Here is a 10,764-nt window from a genome sequence, read left to right as displayed (position 1 = left end):
TAATGACCTTTGAAACAGTCAGATTGAATTATACCAACAATAACAGGTTAAGACTACCTGTGGCCTACATCCTCACTCCAACCAAATTGAGTAGTCACTGGGTTCATAGAAAGGACTAATCCACTTCTTCAGCTCCATACACTAATTAGGTTAGCTTTAGCCTAAGTATTTCACTTTACTCACTCCTCTTTGTCTCTCCCTTCTCTGCTCTCTCTTCTCTATCATATTTCTCTTTTCCCTGCCTTGACTCTCTCCATTTTATCTCTCTCTCTCTCCCTTCTTTTGACTTGTCTTTTATCTCTCTTTTGTCTACCCCCTCCTCCAGTCTTCTTTTTATCTGTCTCCCCTTTCTAGTCTCTTCTCTAGTCTTTCTCCTCTATATCTGCCTCTTTTCTCTCTTATCTCTCCTTCTCCTGGCTTTGTTTGTTATCTCCCTCTTTTCTCACTTCTCTCTGCATGAAATCACTCCTCTATCTCTCTGTCTCCCTTCTGGCTTTTTTTCCTATCATCTTTCTCCTCTCCCAGCCTCTACTCTCTAGTTTATCCATTTATCTCTCTCATTTCCTGGCTTATCTCTTCTCAATCTCTTTCTCCTCTCTCTTCCTCTACTCACTTTCTTGTTTATCTTTCCCTTCTCTTTGCTTGTCTTTTCTCTTCTCCTTTTTCCTATCTCTGCCTCTACTCTCCTCTTTATCTCTCTCTTCCTTTTCCTGACTAGTCTCTTTTATTTCTCTTTTCTCCTTTGTTTTGATGGACAGAAGGATAGACAGATTTATAGATAGGTTGATGTATACATGGATAGATACATGATGGATAGACTAATGGAAAGATGGATATACTGATAACTGATATATATAGCTTTATGAATAGACAGAAGTATAGATGGATGGATATCTATATTTATGTGTGGATCAATAGATATAAAGATAGAGACAAATGCATAGATGAATTTGTTGTCAAATGATTGATAGATTATATATTGATTGCTAGATGGATAGATATGACATCGATTGTTTGATAGATTAAAGATTGAGAGATGGGTAAATTTATTTATATGATTTCTAGTTTGATTGATAGATTATGGATTGATTAATGGACATAGATAGATTATGGATTGATGAATAGATAGATGTATAGATAGATGATGGATTGACAGAAAGTCAGAGGGTGAGACAGATGGATTAAAAGACCAATTGAGAGATTGTAGAATGAGAGATTAGAAGTTGATTGATGGATGTATTGATAGATGAATAGACAGACTAAGACTGCTGAATAGATGGATAGGTGGATAGATTGAATAATCTTTTAAATGATAAATTATATACTGAATGAGAGATGGATAAAGAGATATATGATATATTTATAAATTGATGACTGGATTTATGAATAAGATTGTCAGATTGCTGGGACAGATCGTTATTTTATACACAGAAAGACTGAGAGATCAACAAAAGAATAGACAGACAGATATATGATAGAATTATAGGTTGATTTATAGATTATAAATTGATAATTTGGTGTATTAGAGATAGATTAATAGTGACAGATGATTGGATGGATGGATAGATGATTGATATGTTACAGTTTGATGGATTATAGATTGAATGATCGATTACATATTGATTGATTGGGAGAGACTGAACTGATTGATAGATTATAAATTGACAGATTATATATTGACTGATAAATCCATGGAAAGATTGATACATGGCAGAATGATGGGCCCATTAAGATATTGATTATAAATTAATAGATTGAATAAAAAAGAGATTATAGATAGATTGAGAGTGGATAGTAAGCTGGATGGATGAATAGAGAGAAAGTTGGACAGATGGATGGATAGATTTATGCTTGATAGAATATTAAGATAGTAAATGATAGATTATTTACTGATTGACTGATAAACATATTATAGAATGCTTGGTTGATAAATTATAGATTGATAGATGAGTAGACAGATCCATAGATTATATATAGATGATGGAGCCAGAAAGACAGAGGGACAAATGGATGAATTAATAGATTATAGACTGATTGATCAATGGATTGCATGATAGTTATACATAGATTGATAGAGATCAATAAATTGATATATTATAGATTCATAAATGGATATAAAGGCAGATTGGTAGATTAATGATAGATTGATGAATAGATAGATGGATAGACAGGTACATATAGTGGAATGGATAAATGGATGGATAGATAAATGGGGTGTAGATAGACATAAATTATATGAACAGATGAAAAGACAGATAGATTATAGATTGGTTGATAGATTACATATTGATTAATGGGTAGATAATTGCCCAATAGATATATTATAGAATGACAGGTCATTTGATAGATGCATTATGAATTCATCAACAGGAGGAACGAGATAGATGGAAGGATGGAAAGATAGAAAGATGATGCATTGACAGATAGACAAACATTGATAATAGAAAGATGGATGGATGGATTGATGATTGATTGCTAGTCTACTGAATTAACAGATTGCATATTGATTGGTCAATTGACTGATGGATACATAGATATGTGATAGGTTGATAGTTTGAGGGATATAGGTTGAATGATAGATTATATGTATACTGGTAGGTGGAGGGACAGATGGTTAAATTGTAGATAAAAATATTGGTGGAAAAAAGGGATAGCTTGATCAACAGACTGACAGATGGATAGACTGATAGATGGACAGTTGGATGGATAGATACAGGAAACAATCAGAAGGAAACATATGGAATAAATGGGAGGAGGGAGGGCAAAAGGAAGATACCATTAGGGAGTGCAGTAAAAAAGGAGATAACAAGAAGGAACAATGGAAAATGAATGAGGGAAGAAGAAAAATACCAAGAGGGAGGTGAGAAAAAGGTGAGACAACTGGAAGAAACCATGAGGAAGAAGTGTGGGGATGAGGAAGATACCATTATCAAGGGGAGGAAAAGGTGAGACAACAGGCATGGGACATGGAGAATTAACAGTGGGAGAAGGAACATACCATTAGAGAAGAGATGAAATGGTGAGACAACCAGCAAGAACCATATGAAATGAGTGGAGAGGAGGAGGAAGATACCATTAGGGAGGGGAAGAAAGGAGAGTCATAAAGAAGGAAACGGGAATTGAATGAGTGGAGAAGAAATATACAATGGGGGGGGGGAGGAACCATAGGAAATAAGTGCGGGGGAGGAGAAGAAAGATAGCATTACTCAAAGGAGGAAAAGGTGAGACAATTGAAAGGAACCATGGAGAATGAGTGGAGTGAGGAGGAAAATATCATTAGAGAAGAGAGAAAAAGGTGAGACAACAAGAAAAAACTATATGGAGTAAATGGGGGTGGGAAGGAAGATAGCATTACTCAGGAGAGGAAAAGGTGAGACAACTGGATGGATCCATAGGGAATAAGAGGGGGGAGAGGGAAGATATCATTAGAGAGTAGGGGAAAAGTTGAGACAACAGGAAAGAGCCCTAGGGAATAAGTGGAGAAGGGAAGGAAGCTACTATTAGGGAGGGGAGAGAAAGGTGATACAACAAAAAGAATACATGGAGATTAATTGGGGGAAGAAAGAAGATAATATGGAGGGGAGAAAAAGCTGAGACAAGTGAAAAAACCATGGTGAATAAGTTGGGTGAGAAGGACCATACCATTAGCGAATGAGGTAAAGGGGGAAACAACAGGAAAGAACCATGATAAATTAGTGGAAGGTGAAGGAAGTTACCATTAGGGAGAGGAGGAAAAGGTGAAACAACCGGAAGGAACCATGGAGAATTAGTTTGGGCGAAGGAAGATACCATTAGAGAAGAGAGGAAAAGGTGAGACAAGAAGAAAGAAGCATAGGGAAATATTGGCGGGAAAAGGAAGGTAGCTTTACTCAGCAGAGGAAAAGGGGAGGCAACAGGAAGGCACTTTGGAGAATCAGTGGGAGAGAAGGGAGTTACCATTAGGCAGGGGAGATTGATCAATTGATAGATGGATAGATAACATGGAAAATAAGTGGGGAGAGAAGTAAGATACCATTAGGGAGAGTGGAAAAACTTGAGACAACTGGAAGGAAACATGAAAATGATTTGGAAAAGGATGTTGCTATTAGGGAGGAGGGAAAAAGGTGAATTATAAGGAAGATGCCACAGGAATGGAGTAAGGGGGAGAAGGAAGATACCAATGCGGGGAGAGGGGAGGAAACAGAAAGGAACCATAGAAAATAAGTTGTAGGGAGGAGAAGAACGATAACATCAGGGAGTGGAATAAAAGGGGAGACAACAGAGACAATATTGATGGATAGCTGGATAGATATATTTTAGATTGCTAGGTTCATAAATTATAGATTGATAGATGAGTAGACAGATTGATAGATTATAGGGAAATGGATAAATAGATGATGGATGTAGGGACAGAGATAAATTGAAGAATTAATAGGTAATAGATTGCTTGATAGATGGATAGAGATATTAATAAATTGGTATATTATAGATGCATAAATGCATAGAAAGATTGGTAGATTACAGAAAGACTGATGAGTAGATAGCTGGATAGACAGGTACATGGATAGGCGAATGGATAAATAGGTGGATGGAGAGATAAATGATGGGTAGATAGACATACAGTTAGATGGACAGATAAATGGGTGACTAATTGACAGATTATAGATTGATTGATAGATTACATGTTGATTGATAAATTGATAGATTAACCAATTGATGGATGATAGGATTATAGGTTAATTGAGAGATTGATCATAAATTGACTGACAGGTCGATGGACAGATAGATGGAAGTATAAATAGATGGAACGATGATATATTGACAGATAGCCAAACAGATTGAATATAGATAGAAATATTGATGGATAGATGGCTGGACAGAAGAACTGACAGATGGTTGGACAGATTGATGGAATGATTATTGATTACTAGACTATTGATTGAATAAGAGATGACATTGATTGATCAATTGAGTGATGGACAGATAGATATATATTGATAGATGGATAGATTGATTCACTGATAGATTATAAATTCATTGGCAGATGTTTGCAGAGATTGTTAGATTATAGATAGAAAGACTGATGGAAAGAAATGGATAGAAGGATAGATTATAGACAGATTGATAGATGGATAGAAGAATAGACAGATGGACTGGAGGTTGTATGGTTTTATAGATTTGTGATTGATTGGTGGAGTATTGATTGATATAGTAAATGATAGATTTTATACTGATTGACAGATAGATGTATAGTTATATAATAGATGATTACATTGATTGAATAATTATAGATTGATAGATTGGCAGATTATAGATGGATGGATGAATAGATTAATAGATATAGACAGACAGAAATATAAACAGACCAATGGGTGGAATAGATAGACTGATGACTGATAGATTATAGATTGATGTTGTTTGATAGATGATTGATAGATGGATAGACAGAGAGATCATTAAATTGATAGGTTACAGAGTGATGGATAGATACACAGGTAGATGGATGGATAGATTCATGGTTGAATAGAAAGACAGATCAGACACCCAGTTGGATGGATTGATAGACTGGTAATTGGTTTACAGACTGAAGAACAGATTATATATAGATTGATTGATAGATGGAAAAGTAGATACATAATAGATTGATAGGTTATAGATTTATTGGTAGATGTATAGACAATTTAATAGACGGATGGATTGATGGATGGAATGATGAATGGACAGATGGATAGGTAGATGATACAAAATAACCTCACATAAATCAAATAGCCAAGCCATGTAAGAAAAGATACTAAGAGATATCCAATTTAAAGTGAACATAAATAGCATAAAATGCCTGGGAGTATACCAGCCAAGACAAACCCAGGTGCTACATGAACATGATTAAATGCTTTTTATACAAATAAAGTCCTCTATAAATAATTGGGGAAATGTTCATTGTTCGTAGATTGGCAAAGCCAATATAGTAAAAATGAAAATGGTTCTTAAAGTAATCAATTTATTTAATGTCATTCCAATTAAATTTCAAAAAAAAATTTCATAGAGCTAGAAGAAATAATAATATTTATTGGGATGAAGCAAAGTCAAGAATATTAAGGGAATTAATGAAAGGAAATATAAAAGAAAGAGGTCTAGTAGTATCAGATCTTTAATGGTATTATAAAGCAGTAATTATCTGTTAACCAGTAACTATCTGTTACTGGTTAAGAAAAAGGTGGATCCTTGGAACAAAGTAGATATATGATAAAGAGTACTAAATGATTATAGTAACTATGAGTTTGTGAAATGTAAAGATTTAAATTTGGGGTATAAGAATTTACACTAGGAATCTATTTAGATCTCTACTATTTGGCAAAAACTGTTGGGAAAACTGGAGAGCAGTCTGGCAGAAAATTGGTATATAACAATAGCTTTATTTTCTAAGATAAGATCAAAATGGACACATGAACTAAAAACAAAGGGAGATGTTCAATGGTCTTCTAATATTATTATCAGATTTATGGATAGGAGAATTTATGAATAATCAAGAGACAGAGAGTATTGTGAATTATGAAATGGACAATTTTGATTCCACAAAATTAAAAAGGTTTTATACAAATAAAACCAATGTAGCCAAGATTAGAAGGAAAGAAGAAAATTAGGGGGGAAATTTAGACAATTTCTCAGAGAAAGGTCTCCTCTCAAATATAATAGGGAACTGTCAATTTATAAGAATGGGAGTCATTCTTCAGTTGATAAATGGTCACAGCATATGAAGAAGCAGTTTTTAGAGAAATAAATCAAGGTATTGTAAGGGTTAATTGAAAGGAGTTTGACAAAAGTGAGGCAAACAGTTTCATAAAACACTTAGCTTAATTTGAGAAGAAGTACAGATAGAAAATAGAAAGGAGGAAAGAGAGATTATTACTCTAATACCTTATGAGTATACCTAAATTCCTAATCCAAGATAAATTTCTAAAAAACCTACTCTAACAGTCTTCAAAGACAGGTTCTTCTGCCTGGCCAGGCCAGGCCTAATCTAACCTACTCTAAATAGAAATTTATTCACCTATTCTATATTCACCAACCTATACTAATTAATAAACATTCATCATCTATGAACTCCTTAAATCCATTTCTCTATCCCAACTGTCAGTAGTAAAAACTGTCTTTTGTGTCTCTTCACTGAGAGACCAAGACTGACCTCCTGCTCCCTCCAGGTCCAAAGGTAAAAGCTCCACTGTCTACTGATTCCTTCCTTATATAGCTTCCTTGTCTCTTAGGTAACAGAATCTGAAGCTTTCTCTCACAGACATCTGTCAATTCCCATTTAGAAATCTTTCTGTTCCTGACTCTTAATGAGACAGAGAGAGATAGATAAAGAAAATCCTTTTAATGCTATACAGACATATGAAAAAATGCCCAAAGTCATTATTTATCAGACAGATGCAAATTAAAATAACTGAGATTTCTCTTCTTAATTTTTGAAGTTCCACCTTAGGTAGAGATCTAAATAGATTCCTAGTGTAAAGGAAATCATAGTTCAATGGTAAGAAGCTGTGGCCAGAAGTCAGGAATACCCGGGTTTAAACCCTTGAAGTCAGATGCTGACAAATACAACAATTTAGCATCATTTTTCTACGTGCATTCGATATAATGTTGAACTTGATCTAATTAAGATTGTTTGCATTGCTTTTCACTTTCATATCAGTACCTTGCTAAATTCTGCATGTTTCTCTTATTCTTCCATATCCATGAATAATATAAACTTTCTTTTCCTGAAAATTTTTAGAATCCCATGAGCAGTTGGTATACATTTTTGTCTAATGTGAAAGTTGATTTGAGAATTATATTTTTAAATTTTATTTATTGATTAATTAATTTAGAATATTTTTCCATGGTTACATGATTTATATCCTTTCCCTCTCCTTCTTCCTCCCAGAAGAATTGTATTTTATACTAGGATGCTTCTTCTTTTTTGTGGGACAAGGAGTTCCTTTCTTTACAGTTTCTGGATTTGGATTTATCAAGGCAGTGGTGACTAAGTCCATTTGTTTCTTCTCTGATATATTCTCTGACTCTACTGTTTTCCTTTATCATCCAAGTTTCATCATGGTGTGTGAACTTTAAATTATTCCACCCCACTTAGATAAAGTTGAAATCTCCTGATTGAACAATGAAGTTACTTAGTTATCACCTTATAGTGAAACTAGAACTTTAAGCTAAGTCTATTTTTAGATCTTAATAAGTAATTATTATTTATAAAAAGTTAAGTAATTATAAAGGTTAATTAATCACGAAAAGGTTAAGTAACTAACAAAAGGTGAACTTAACAAAGAAGTTTTAAGTAACTCAAAAGATATAATCTAATCAAAGAAGATGAGAACTAAAAGTATGCACAGTCCTGGAGAAAGCGTTTCATGTGATTGGTAGATGTGAAAATTTAGAGGAGGAGACACAAGGGTGAAAGGTCTATATATTTTGGATTTTTCTACTGTCTGGGACTCTTTCCCCGATTAGTGGTGGATAGTTAGCTGAGAGTAGCATGCTGAGCTTTCGGCATCTTAGCATGGCTACAAGCTATTGTCCGTTTCGGTGGTGAGTTTCTGGCTGCGTTTCCTCCTTTACATTCCAACTTTATCCTCTTAAAAGCCTCTAATCTTCTTCAGAGACCTAGCAGCGGGGATTTTAAACTCCCCCTGGCCCAGGCCAGGCAGGAGAAATCCTATATTCTCTTCCCTCCTTCTCCTTAAATTTCTTCTCTCTATATTAATTAAATGACCATAAAATTCCAGACTGACTTGGGTAATTTATTTGGGATTTCCCCTGGCGACCAAATTTAAGTCACAACTCTAAAATCATCTTTACAGGTGGATACTGAGCTGATACTCAAAAACAGTAGAGTAAATGTGGAATTGTAGAATAACTTAAAATTTATTTTTAACAAGGCCTTGTGTCTGTCAGACCTTGGAAGTTTGTCTCTCTTTTTCAGAAAGCCTCCAGAGGAGTCTCTACATATTTTTCAATCATTGATTTGCCTGATTAGTATCAGTACAAAATTAACATTCCACATTATCCCAGAGATCTCAAATAAAAAAAGCATTTATTCTTAAGTGAATAAATCCTTATTGCCAGAGAAGATGCTTCTGGGTACGAGGCGAATCAATTTTAAAGTCATTTTGTTTGAGGGCCATTGAAAAAAGGAGTATTTCATCAGAGAATCTCCCCAAACAGGTCAAAAGTAGGTGAGAAGGTTAAACGCATACTTTTGGCAATGAGGAATCATAGATGAAGGGCATCCAAATGAAGAAGGAGAAGGAACGTGGAGGATGGTGATGGCAAGCAAAGAAGAGCTAAAAGCAAGCTCTTCCTTTATTCTCCTTTGTCTCAGGGCCATTATTAGAAGAATCCTCTTCAGTCAAGATGTCCAGGGAAGTGGGGAGGGTACAGTCCTCCATAGGCTTCTGGACATGGAGATGAACGGCTTCATAAATGACAGAGTCTACGCTGTGACACCCCAGAAAGTCCTGTGAACCAAAACATGATCCACACAGGTTTAAGTGACTTCTGTACAGTGTTTGAAGAGCAGTTGATTACAATGCTATGTAAATTATTGCTGATAATGGAATCTGCTAAACTACTTAGATTACAGGAATATGATCCTAATGGCCCAAATAGAATATAGCGCAAACACACACACAGTCTAGGGTAATCTCAGTAATGAACAATGATGGAAAGATGAATTGGGCTTTTAGTAAAGATCTAAATGTAAAAAGTTATTCATCCTGATGAGATCTGATGCTCATAAGAGAGGCAAAGGTTTCTTTCTTTAGGAAAAGGCAATGGATTACTCCTTTCCCTTTGTAACCCAAGGCATATCGTTGGATAAAACATGGAGGTTGGACTTCATGATCTTTATCAATGCTGACTCCAAATCAAAGCTTTGAAGTCCTTTTGAGGTGCTGCCCTCCTGAAAGGACACCCCAGACTCACTAAAATCCACAGGAGTATGAAGAAAACTAATTATATTAATGAGGTTAATATTGCATTTAAAATTTCACTAAGCTAACAATCCTCCTCTAACCAAGTGAGTAAAGAAGAACCTTGTCTTATGGGACCAATTCTGTGATTTTGAATGCTGTAATTTCAAATTTGGGGCGGCCATTAGTTATTCTGGGACTCCAGAACATAGAGCTTTCCTGATTGACATCTGTGTGTTCTGGAGAGTAAGAACAGCCCAAGTTCCTCTCAGAACCACCTCCCACCTTAGAACAAAAGAGACATGTTGGGGGCATAGCTGATGCAAAGGAAATCCTTTTTTGGAGCCACAGGTTAGAGTGGAGTAAAAACAGAACTCATTTCCCCATTCCCCTCTGCCCATGTGCCATTAAGAGAAATTTTCAAGCAAAAACAGTAATAGTAATAAAGAAAACTCATGGAAAACCCCTGGAGCTTTGTTATCTCAGTATTTTTTAGGGATGTCCATTTATATTGAAGAAATTTGGGAAGAGATGCTACTGGCAACACCAAGCTTGGTGACCCTAAATAAAATGGGTGTTTAGGGGTGAGAAGGGGATATGCTAGACTCAAAACACATGGGGAGAATTGACCCAGTCAAGCTTGATTAACCCCAAAGTCCCTCAATCTCCACCTTCTTACCTCTGTACCTAATTGGCTTGTGGGGAGGAGCTGTGGGCAGGTTCCTCCTGAATCACCTGTGGCTGAGAAAGGGGAGATCCAGCTGGGGAAGCTGGAGGATGAACTCTCTCGTGGCTTATTCTTCTCTTGGCCTCTCTTGCTAAGGTT

The sequence above is a fragment of the Monodelphis domestica genome, chromosome X (assembly GCF_027887165.1).
Source record: "Monodelphis domestica isolate mMonDom1 chromosome X, mMonDom1.pri, whole genome shotgun sequence".
NCBI lineage: Eukaryota > Metazoa > Chordata > Mammalia > Didelphimorphia > Didelphidae > Monodelphis > Monodelphis domestica.
The sequence above is the reverse complement of the archived record's forward strand: the minus strand, read 5'-3'. Positions refer to the sequence as shown.